Below are 13,227 nucleotides of genomic sequence, written 5' to 3'. Positions count from 1 at the left end.
ATTTTATTGCGTCACACAAAACGACATCGCCCGGAGGAGACGGGGGGTGTCACAGAAGTGAGGGGGCGGTGTTCGCACGCGACATGCAAGCGGCATGTTTTTGTTTATATTTCTGCCGGCCAGCGCGGACGTAATAACGCTTATGGTATAAATATTGCATAGTTGAAGTAAAATAACAGGCACTATGAAAAGAAGTGCCAGGATACTCGCATTAGCAAGTAAGTATTCCATTAAGTATATTAAAAATAATGATTAGGTAAGTACCTAGTACCTAAGTTTTAAGTTATAGGTACTTAGTTTGTAAATATAAATTATCGTTATTATCTATAATGAATAGTATTAATTCTGTATAATAGTTTTAATTTGTTTTGTACATAAAGAGGACGGTATTTGATTATAATACAAGTTCACAATAATGATGAATGTTCTTTGTAGGCAGTAGGTTAACGCGCGCGCGTAAATAAACACGACGCGACGTTGCATTCTGTGGTGGTGTGGTAGTTCATCATGGTCGTGGTGATTGATTTAGATCGTTTTTTAAAAGAAGTGATTTTAAAACCTATTTTAAAGACAATTTAAAATGGCTTTGGCCGTCGACCCATTTTGTAATACAAAAAAAATGTTTTAAGTGTGGTGCGGCGATCAAGAATAATATCAATATTATTACAAATCATTTTGTTCTACCTATGAAACGAAAGAACATAAAATCGCTCTATAAATCTTCATTTTTCTGGTGCAGCATTTGTGAATATGCAATTTACGATCATTATCCTGACGAGGAGTGTCCTGTTTGTTGTTGAACTGTTTCATAGGTACTTACCTGTCTAAAAGTATTTTGGATGGATTATATCAACTATGTCCCTCCCTACATACCTACGTATATAATTTACGTTGATAAGTACCTATTGTACATTTTAAACAAGAGCCCATCAGTGACTAACTTTAGACCGCGAATTGGGACTATGTATTTAAATATCTAAAGTGACGAAATATTTAATCGATTGTTTAAAACTATTTAACTTACGAGACTACTGAACCAATTCAAATAATTCTTTCGCCATTAGAAAACCACGGCAATGAGAAGTAAAATAGTCTATACAAGTGTCTCGAACCTCAACGTCAAGTGGTTTCCATGTGATGGGCTAGGCTGTACAGTGTTATAAGAAAATTTTAAAAAGTCTTGACTTGGTGATTTTGTTCATTCATAATACAAATATTTTTGAAAATTAAAATCGACACCCTTGACAAGGTTTTTAGTCACTGTGATGACATACTTCCAGATTTTGCAATGTTTTTATGAATTTAATCCTTATTTACCATAGTATATACTGCCGTCACAAAATAAAAAAAAATGATTCCTAAAGTCTTAGCTAAAAAAAACTGTAGGTAAACAACAAACAACAACAGCCCGTAAATTCTTACTGCTGTGCTAAAGGCCTCCTCTCCCTTTGAGGAGAACGTTTGGAACATATTCCACCACGCTGTTCCAATGCGGGAATACACATGTGGCAGAATTTCTATGAAATTTGTCACATGCAGGTTTCCTCACGATGTTTTCCTTCACCGCTGAGCACGAGATGAATTATAAAGACAGATTAAGCACATGAATCGTCGGTGCTTGCCTGGGTTTGAACCCGCAATCATCGGTTAAGAAGCACGCTTTCTAACCACTGAGCCATCTCGACTCTAAAAAACTGTAGGTAAATGCTAATTTTATAGCTTTATATATATTCTTTTTTTCATGCAAAAATATTAAAATATTGTATTGTAAGTACCAAGTGTCGTACCACCACAAATTCTTGATTAGCTGGGTTAATTTATTTAATAACTTACCTACAGTACTTTATTACATTTTTTTGCGAAAATAAATCTCCAATTTAGCATAGTACATATACTGTTTTTGGTAAGATTTTATGAAACTATTTTTTTTCTATCGCTTCATACAAAGAGTATGAAGCGATAGAAAAAAAATAGTTTCTAGTATATTTTGTGAATGCAGTATATAAAAAAACAAATTAAAATTTAGTGTCAATCACAGTGACTAAAAATAACATCACAGGTATTGATTTTCATCAAAATCAACCAAGAAGAGACAAAAAATTTAATTTTTTTTTTCAGATCAGTTACAGTCTAATTTGATTGACTTGATTTATTTGATTCAACGTTGTTCAATGAGGTTTGTACCTACATAAATCTAAATGAATTTTAATTTTTTTTAATAACCGTAACCGTTTCATGCTTACGTCTTATTTAACGACCGTGTGTTCTTTCCAGGAACAAATATCTGTTTCAAGTCCTGATTTTTCTGACAATGATTCCAATTATACACCGCCTGCACAAGATGTTAGTAGAAGTTTAAATAACCTACAATTTATAGTTAAGAAATTTCATATTGTTGTTAGTCATATTGTAAAAACTTAATAAATTAAAAACATAAATCTTTATGATAATTTCATTTTTGCAGGCTTCATCTGATGAATCTTACTTATACGATGACAAGATTTTGGATCGAGCTTGCTCATTTGACAATACACCTCATTTACCAGAAAAGTTTCATCAGAAGAACTACTCATTATTAGAACTCAAGCCCCTATATAAAAAAAAAACATTGAGCAGCCTTTAAATGAAGAAAACTCGGTAATCTGTAGTGATAGTATTTTAAGTGACATTAGTAACGCACCTGGCGTAGCTCTTACTGTGGATAGTAGATTATTAAAACCGACATCGACAGATAAAACTAATTCAGTTGTTTCGGGAGACAACGCAACTGTTAGCATTAGCAACTATATCCAAGAAGATGAGCTTACAAACAATGATGATGATGTTATAATAACAAAGAAACCACCTAAATGCACCCGTGTTATCCGAGGTAAAGACTACTGTTTTTTTCGTGAATGTTTTGTTTTAAATTTTGCCAGACATTTAACTAGACATCATGTTTATGAACCTGAAGTCCAAAAAATTTTATCGGTGCCCAAAAAAAGTCAAGAAAGAAAAAACCTTATCATGGCACTACGAAAAAAAGGAAATTTTATTCAAAATTCAGTAGAAATTACTAAACCCATGCGAAAGCAAAAATTTACAGATTATTTGCCCTGTACAAACTGTCTGGGTTTCTACTCAAAGAAACTTTTGTGGAAACATAAGAAAAAGTGCACACCACATTCGAATAAAACTACGGCAAATATTCAATCTGAAGCCCAAAACCTATTATTAAGACATTTAAAAATAGATGCTAAACTTAAGGATACTGTATTTCTGCGAATGAGAGCCGATAAAACATCATTTGTTGCCAAATCAGATGTCCTAATATGTTCTTTTGGATCCCAGTACATGAAAACCCACAGGGAAAAACATTTTGTTAACATAATCTCTCGAAAAATGAGGGAATTAGCGAAATTATTGCAAGAAATGAAAAAGATTAATCCTTCCATAAAAGATTTATTTGACGCACTTAGACCGATACACTACGACACCATTGTGGCAGCGACAAAAATAGTGGGAAAATATGACTCTGAAAAAGATAGATTTGAATCACCTACATTTGCTATGAACATTTCTACTAGTATAAAACAATGCTGTAATATAGCCATTTTATTTGCATTAAAAAAACAAGGACCTTACATGGAGACAAACACGGCAGAAATAGAGGCAGACCTAAAAACTTTAATTCAAATCATTGACTCTAATTGGAAATTTGATATATCTAGCCAAGCAGCATCTGATCTTAACACAAATAAGTGGAATAAAGTAACTATAGTCCCGTTAGCTAATGACTTAAAAATCCTAAAAGAATACCTCGGCAAAAAATCAGAAGAAGCTGCGAAAAAAATCAAAGAAGGTTTATTTAATGTTGCGACTTATATTCAGCTATTAGAGACTGTATATTGTAGGGTTTTGTTACTGAACAGACGCAGACCTGGAGAGCTTCAGAGAATCAAAGTTCACGATTATTTAGAATCTGGTAATAATGCTGCTGATAAATACGAAGAATTTAACCGGGCTCTTACTGTATCGGAAAGGATCTTGGTACAGAAGTTTAAAAGAGTTGTTATTAGGGGAAAGCGTGGGCGTGGGGTTCCAGTTTTATTTAATAAGGAGGTTCAAGAGGATATAAAATTATTGCTCTCGATCAGAGACAGATTTGTGTCAGCATCAAATCGTTTTTTATTTGGTAATCCAGGTTTTGAAAATACAATATATGGTTACAAAGTACTAGAAAGGCATGCGAGGCTATCTGGAGCAAAAAATCCGAAATCAATTTCATCAACAAGGCTTAGGAAACATTTAGCCACGTTATCACAAATATTCAGTATGTCTGAAAATGACATGGAACAGTTAGCTACATTTATGGGCCATACAAATGATGTACACAAAAAATCATATCGGCTACCGGATGATGTTTACCAAACTGCCAAGATATCTAAACTACTCATTCTTATGGAAGATGGGAAAGCAGACGCTTTCAGAGGCAAAGCCCTGGATGAGATTGAACTTGATTTAGATGAACAATTAGATGAAGGGATGACAGAAAATGACGTAATTTTAGATTATGATGTCGAGTCACCTGGACGAGCGCAAGATAGAACAGACGGAAATACGTCACGACTATCGCCTACACCTACACTACGACTACAGCCAGGACCATCTGGCCTTAAAACAAATACCTTGGAGTCTGATCATCACGTCAAGAAAGGCAAAAAGAGAACCCTAATACCATGGACTGCAGAACAAAAAAAAGTGTGCTCTGCATTTTTTAAACATCATATAAAAATCAAACAACCACCTAAAAGACATGAATGTGAGGCTCTTAAAGAAAAGCACCGAGACCTCCTGCATAATAAAGATTGGCTCAAAATAAAAGTATTTATACAAAACATTTACGCTAAGAAATAGTAGCTTGGGACTGATTTAAGTAAAGCATAATCTCACCAAATATATTGTAACGTTTTAGTTTTTATTATATTTTATTTTTATTATTTTTGTTTGTTTCCAAAGTGATTTGAATATATATTGTCATTTAAGTAATGACTGACTTGTTAGTTAATAATTATGTTTAATATTTATTGACATGAACCTACCTCAATAACAGTATTAGTACTTTTTTTATTTTTGGACTGATTTATTTTATTTTTTATAGTTTCGTTAATAAATCAGCCTCTGAACTAGTCGTTCTTAAAATTGTTAATTTTTTAAATTACTTTTATGTTCTGATTTCTGTATATTTGATTTGTCCGACACTTTGATTATTATGACTAAGGGTTTATTATTGTACCTTTTTGAGTTGTAAACAATAAAACTTAAAAATACTTACTATCGAAACAATTGTTTTATTTTATGTTCATACTTAAATTCAGAAGAAATCAGTGCACATAAATAAAATGCTCCCGCATAAACCTAAATGTCATATCCTAAATATTCTTTAATTAGCCTAGTGGACTTAGCTTATTGAAATTTAAGATTTAATTAATGTATATGGGTCATTGTCAAATTTTGCGCAGCTAAACTAGTCCCTGAGTCGTGTAATTTTTTAATCAGGATTATATAATACACATAATCGTATAAAAATAAATTAAAACACAATACGTCACATTAATAGACAATTATTAATAAAATTAAGATTAAGTTTTGATATTATTAGATTTTTTGAAGTAACAGTGTGGTTGTTTCTGGTAACAGAGCGGTTTTCCTTACAAAATCAAAGTGTCCCTAGTAAGGCTCTGTTACAAAAAGATTATGATAGAATTATTTCTAGTATATGAACACACTTCAAATAAATTATAACTACAAACAGATTATGGTTAATATTACAAAATATGTCTCTAAACCGGTAAGCAATACAATTCTAATTATTAATTATTTTCTAAAACTTTGTCCCGCGTATCATGTGAATCGACTGGAATATTATGTTACCAACTAATTCGAAACGCAAAATAGAGATGGCGCTGTTTAGATTTTGTACTAGATTGGGCGGGAAGTGGGCATTCATTGTGGATGATCGGGAGATCGGGTGGCGGGGTATGGAAGATGTTAGTCGACCGCGAGGCGTGGATCACACCGCGTGTTTTTATTGTGTATCCACTTTGTTACCTACTATTTACGTAAGTAGATGAACGTATTTTTTATATATTTTATGTTCAGCATGTTGCCAAAGTGGCAATTAATCTAAATATGAACAAGATATTTTGTTTTAGTCATTATTTTAATATTTATATTTTATAATATGTAAAATTTACTACTCTGTTACTATGCCACTCTGTTACTACCGCACGGTAACAGAGTTGTTAACAAAATAACAGAGTGGAATTATAACTAAATTCTATAACTTTGCACTTAGATTCCATGCTTAAAGCGTTTTTTTAATAAATTGATTCTTTGTATTATTTCATTTGCATTAGTAAGTATAAATGAAAAGTATATTATTTAAATAAACTCAAAATTCTTGTTTCAGGTTAAGTACTGTGTTTCTTTCATTTCTTACTTTTGCGATATTTCAAAATGCCTCTCACGCCTGCTGAGAAACAGCGACGATACCGTGAAAGGCGTAAAAATAATCCTGAAAAAGAAGAAGAATCTAGAAGAAAAGATCGAGAGAGATACCATGCAAATAAACGCTTAGTGGGAGATTTATCAGCTCGTGAACATAGAGCGATAAAAAAGAAATGGCGATCTGCAAATGCTAGACGTAAAAATAGGGTCAGAGCACTCCGTATTGTTATGCACACTCCTGAGTCGTCACCCTCCCGTTTAAATAGCCCAGGTCCTTCAGATCAACATGAGCTTATTCCAAATGCTGATCATCGTTTGTCTACGCCACAGCCATCTGATTCCCGTGAATTAACTCCCAGCTCTATCACATCGGCAGCTTCTCGCGGCAGAAGGAAAGTGCATAGAAATAGATCCAAGTTATTCAGAGATAATATAAAATTAAAGGAACAATTAGAAGCCATAAACAAGAGATACGAAAAGTATAAAAAAAAGGTACAATAGAGAAAAACGTAAAAGATCTAAAATTGAAGGTAGTCAAGAAAATCAAAAGAAATACGAAATTTTATCAAATGCAATTAGAAAACGTTACGAAAATATAAAAAGCCGGAAGGAGAAATACGCTATTCAGCAGATATTTGAAGAACAACCTGTTAAATTCTCTAGAAAAAAGAAAGAATTAATTCAAGAATGTCTTGCTGTGGACCAAGGCTATATACGACAAACACAAGCTCTGGTTAAGAAAAAAGTTTTAAGTACCAAAATTAAGGATTTTTTTGAACGTGACGATATATCAAGAGCGACTGCTGGCAAAAAAGAAACCGTTTCTCTTAAGAAAAATAAGATGCAGAAGCGCTACGTATTTGATACTATGAAGAACCTTTACCTTTCATTTAAACGTGAAAATCCTGCATTAAAATGCAGCTACAAAACTTTTACACGATATCGACCATTTTATGTCTTGCTTCCGACTGTTGCTGCCAGAGAGACATGTTTATGCCGAATCCACACTAATATCCAATACTTAGCATTTGCTTTGTGCAAAAACAAAATTATTCCAAGCTCTGATTTAAACAAGATTATTGCAAACCAAGTGTGCGACTCTGATTCACCAGCGTGCATGACAGGCATTTGCTCTGTATGTCAATCAAATACAACAAATTATGATTCATCTAAAGACGAGATAGTAATAAAATATCCTCAGTGGTTCACTAAAGCTGAAGTAATAGAAAAGTCAGGAAAGAAAATCAAAGTTACAAAAAGTGTCAAAGAGGAGAAAGAGAGTACAGGAAAAGATTTAATAGATAAGTTTGAAGCTATACTGAAGGAATTTAAAAGGCACGTATATTACATTAAGACACAGTACAGAAACTACAGAAAATGTATAGATGACTTGGGCAAAAATGAAATTGCGCTGCATATTGATTTCAGCGAAAATTATAGTTGTAAATTTTTCGAAGAAGTACAATCTCATCATTTTGGAGGATCCCGAAATCAAATATCGTTACATACGGGAGTGATTTATAGTCGTGGCTCAAATAACAAGATAGATGTATCATCGTTTTGTACCCTCTCTGGAAACCTTTCACACAATCCAGCTGCAATCTGGGCTCATCTCCACCCCATATTCGCTTCAATTCGCGACAAATTTCCTGAAGTTAATATTCTGCATGTATTTTCAGATGGCCCAGCCACTCAATACCGCCAAAAACAAAATTTTTATCTGATTTGTACAAAACTATTCTCCGAGTACAAGTTCACTAAAGCTACGTGGAATTTTTTTGAAGCGGGCCATGGCAAAGGTGCAGCAGATGGGATAGGCGGATTTTTGAAACGTACTGCTGACCAACTTGTTGCACGTGGAACTGACATCTCTGATGTTACAAAATTCTATCTTAATTTGAAAGACGTTAGTAAAGTTAGATTATATTTGATAACTAATGAAGATATTGAGCAAAGTGCAAAGCAGATCCCGGAGCATATCCGACCGTTATTAGGTACCATGAAAGTCCATCAAGTTTTCACTGAGGAGGTTGGAGTTATCAAGTATAGAAATTTGTGTTGCTTTTGTCAGCGTGGCTTTTGCTCTTGCATGAAACCCAAACGCTATGTTCCATTCCAAAATACCATGGATAAATCAATTTTTTCCGCTTGTGACAACGGGTATCTGTCTGATATAAGCAACCTTTGCCAAAAACGAGTAAAAGGGTTTTACAGCATTGTCTACAGTTCAGATTCTGAAGAAGATATTCCTCTAATGTCATTAAAAGAAAAATCATCCAACTCTTATTTGGCAGACGAACCCAGCACATCAAAGCAAAGTCATGATGCTTTGATTGAGAAGGAGAATATTCACGTTAATAAGATAAAACAAGGTGTTTGCGTCTTGGTTAAAATGTCTAGCCCAAAACAAGACTACATTTATTTGGGTAAAGCTTTATCTGAAGTAGAAGATGATGGTGTGGTTAAAATTATGTTTTTTAAGTCAATGGATCATACTGCAACCAAATTTAAGTTAGTTGAGTCTGATTTATCTTATGTGCATTTTGATAATTTAATTGCTATTGTTCCAGAGCCTAAAAAAGTATGTAAAGGTACAAGAACATCCTACTACCAGTTTGATACTCCTTTAGACATATTCGAGTATTAAGCAACTTTCACTTTTTAGTTATTTTTTAGTTTTTTTTTTATTATTGTTTTTATAAAGTTTATGGTAAATATTTACCAGTAATAACCTTAATTGTTATTAATATTAAAGTTTATGTTAATAATTATGATCTCAATCCCAAAGAATCTGATTTAGTAACGCAAGATAAGAAAAACAACAACTATGTTACTGCGCTACAACTCTGTTACTTTTATGTCCCAAAAACTAAGGGACTTAATTAGGATTTTTATAAAAAGATAGTTGTCGTAGTATGGTACTATATTAATATTTTAATTTATTAGATATTTTTACAGTCATATGTTGCAGTTAGCAATTAATATATAAATATTTGTAATATTTCGATACAAATTAATGTTTGCAAACATTTAAAAAGTAACAAAGTTGTTTAGAATATAAGTTAATAATTGTTAAACAAGAAAAAATGTTATTATTTCAAGTGTAATTTTAAGAAAAAAGACAGTAGTTTACATTAATGCCAAAATGATTACGACTGAGTTGTTTAAATTTCATAATAAAATTAATACGTTGTGGTAACAGAGTTGTATTTTTTTACTCTCTAACCCACTAAATCTGGAATAAATTATTAATTATTAGTTAAACCTCGCGGCCAACAGTAACAGACCATGTTCAGTTGTCATCACAGGCATTGACGAAAAGAAAACTCAAGTATACGTATTTTTATTTTTTTAAAATTTTGTCAGATTTAGTCACGATTAGCTGCGCTAAATTTGACAATGACCCATATAATATAGGGATAACTTTTTTTTAATGTCTGTTATGTACTCCAAGTTATATAAATAAGTATTTTATTTTAATCGACTTCATAAAAAGAGATGATTCTCTATTCATACATAAATACATGTTGTCACTCCTGTCCCCCATTGGGGTAGACAGAGACCACGTCACGCAATGAATTTATTGGGATCTATTATATACCTGTGTATTTATCGATATGCGAAACATCTTAGCAGTCCAAGGATTCGCCGTGTGTGTGCCGTGCCAATTGCGTTGTAGAGAAAGGTATTCGAAATAATCAAGAAGCCTGGGACTTGCGACCCAGCTGTAGGTTCCCACTACCGCCCCCCACCCGAATACCCTTCCCTACCTAATCAAATTTAGTGAAATTCCGCTTCAAAATCAATGTACTCATCGAATATTTCCTAAAGTCAATTTTTTACGCATATTTATGATAAGGAGAATATGTATTTACTAGGTTGCCTAACAAAATGTGGCCGCAAGTGTTTTTAATTAAATTAATATTATTGGTTTTTCGTAAAAAAAATTTATTGACCTGTTTTTTATTAGGCAACCGTATATCGTATGATATACAGAAAAAAAATTGCTTTCATTTGATGTGCAAATCATCAATGTACGTTATGAGCATACGAACATAATAAAATCATACTTGTCTTTACATAATTATGATATACGGTACCGATAAAATCTCAAATATAGCAAGGAGTCATTTAATTAGCAGAATGCATGGAATTAATACAGTACAATATACGGTATCAATATATCCATACAATTAGATGGATGTAGGAAAAACGATTAAATGCATGGCACGAATACAAAAATATACAATGTGTCACATGATTTCCATCGAGAACGGACGCAAAAAACCAGCAAGAATTATTTCAAGTTGAATATCTAATTTTCGTACCTAAACAAAATTTCTCGTCGACAATAGAAATCACATGACAGCAATGTAACTATATTCGTTCGAATAACAATTAAAAAGTCATTGCAAATGGTGGACGCCATAGGGTTCGATTTTGAAAAGACGCAACAAGTCTTGGGCGATTTTCTCCATTGAGTAATGGAAAGCCCTTCGCGCTTCTTAGATTCAGTTGTTATATATATATATATATAGATTCAGTTGTTATATATATATATATATATATTATCTATATATATAAAAATGAATTGCTGTTCGTTAGTCTCGCTAAAACTCGAGAATGGCTGAACGGATTTATCTTATCTTGGTCTTGAATTATTCGTGGAGGTCTAGGGAAGGTTTAAAAGGTGAGAAAGATTCGAATAATTGCCGGGAAAATCCTCAAAACAGTATTTTTATATTTCCCATACAAACGTTTTCTAAATAAAATGGAGAGTCAATTTGTAATTTATTACCGCCGCATAAAGTTCAAATTCGCATGCGCGTTGGAGGATCTAATATCGCGTTCCGAAACTCAACAAAAGTGAAAGTGAATCGCGAACGCGACAAAATTGCATAGTCTCAAAATACATAGTACATACATAGTGGTTGGCTTCGAGAAAATTAATTTTAGCTAACTTCAGTTATTAATCTGTCAGATTATTTTATATATAGAAATCGAAAGATAAATCTTAAGTTTTGTCACAAACGTTTAATTATAAATCTTAAGTTAAATTTCTGAACGCAATCATAATATTTGACATTAGATTTGACAACCAACTAATATGTCAATCCATCCTGTCTGTCGCTTTTCAGTCAGAGCACGGAAAAAAGTATTACGATATTATATTGTGTTACGAGTTACGATATCTATGAGTGCATCCTTCTATCTTTGTGGCTACGTGCGCGAGAACTTTCTTTACTTTGGTGATCCTTTGTGATAGTGACACTTTACTGCTAAAATAAGCGGGAAATTTTCTCACTTTGATTAATTACAATTTACGATGCCGAGGAGAAGACGACCTAACGTAGGTCGTCGTAGTCAATCAAATGTGCGAAGAGCTACCTCACGTGCTAACCGCACTGATGACCAGAGACAGAGAGATCAAGAAAATAGTCGTATTGCTATGTCAGAATTGCGTTCTTTAGTGAGTGACAATGTAGGAGATAGGCTTAGAATGCAACGAGTTCGTGCACCGCAAACACAACAACAGCAAGCTAGACATAATGAAATTGAGCGAATCCGCAGACGCAGTGCTCCTGTGATTCTTGAACGAGCTGCATTCCACTATGATCCGGCAATTGATTATTGTGCCGACAAATCAGTAACAATTGGGGAAATGAAAACAATTTGTAAATATTGTAAGGCGTTAAAATACACTGGTGAATCTACTGGATTATGTTGTGCTGAAGGCAAAGTAAAATTGCCACAATTGGTCCCACCACCAGATCCTTTATGCTCTTTAGTTTCTGGTATTGGAAATGATTCTAAGCACTTCTTGACCAACATTCAGAAATATAACAACTGTTTCCAGATGACATCATTTGGTGCTACACATATTATACAAGACAATTTCATGCCCACTTTCAAGGTATTATATAAGAATTTTTTTTTATATTATTCAAGTTTGTACTAAAATAAATATATATCGGAAATAATTAATGGACAAATTTTTAAAAATTACAGATACAAGGACAAATTTATCACTTACTGGGAACTCTGTTACCACTACCTGATGCAGATCATCAATTTTTACAAATTTATTTTATGGGCAATTCAGATGCGGAAATTAATAATCGTTGTGCTCACAATCCAACAGTGAAGAGAACCATTGTCCAACAATTACAAATGTTTCTTCATCATAATAACAATTTAGTAAACATGTTCAAAATAGCATTGGATCGGATGCCATCTGATAGCCATAACATTATTATTCGAGCTGACAAAACACCTGCCGGTGAACACACAAGGAGGTTCAATTCACCTACCATTGATGAAGTGGCTGTTGTCATTGTGGGAGAAAATTTACAATCTAGAGATATTGTGCTTCATCGTCGGAATAGTGATTTAAAACGTGTATCTGAAACACACAGGAGTTATGATGCACTACAATATCCTTTAATCTTCTGGCAGGGGGAAGATGGATACCATTTTAATATCAAAATGGTAAATCAAGTAACAGGTAAATGAATTGAACAAGATTAAATAATATTTTTAAATTCAATTCGTCGAAGTAACAATTTAAACATTTATCATTTTTGATTGCAGGTGCTGAAACCAACAAAAAAGTTAGTGCTATGAATTTCTATTCATACAGACTCATGATCCGTCAAGGTGAAGTAAATCATATTTTGATGTGTCAACGACTTTTTCATCAGTTTGCAGTTGATATGTATGTCAAAATTGAGACTGAAC

Source organism: Vanessa cardui, chromosome W (genome assembly GCF_905220365.1).
Source record: "Vanessa cardui chromosome W, ilVanCard2.1, whole genome shotgun sequence".
In the NCBI taxonomy this organism is placed as follows: domain Eukaryota; kingdom Metazoa; phylum Arthropoda; class Insecta; order Lepidoptera; family Nymphalidae; genus Vanessa; species Vanessa cardui.
Note: the sequence above shows the minus strand (reverse complement) of the source record.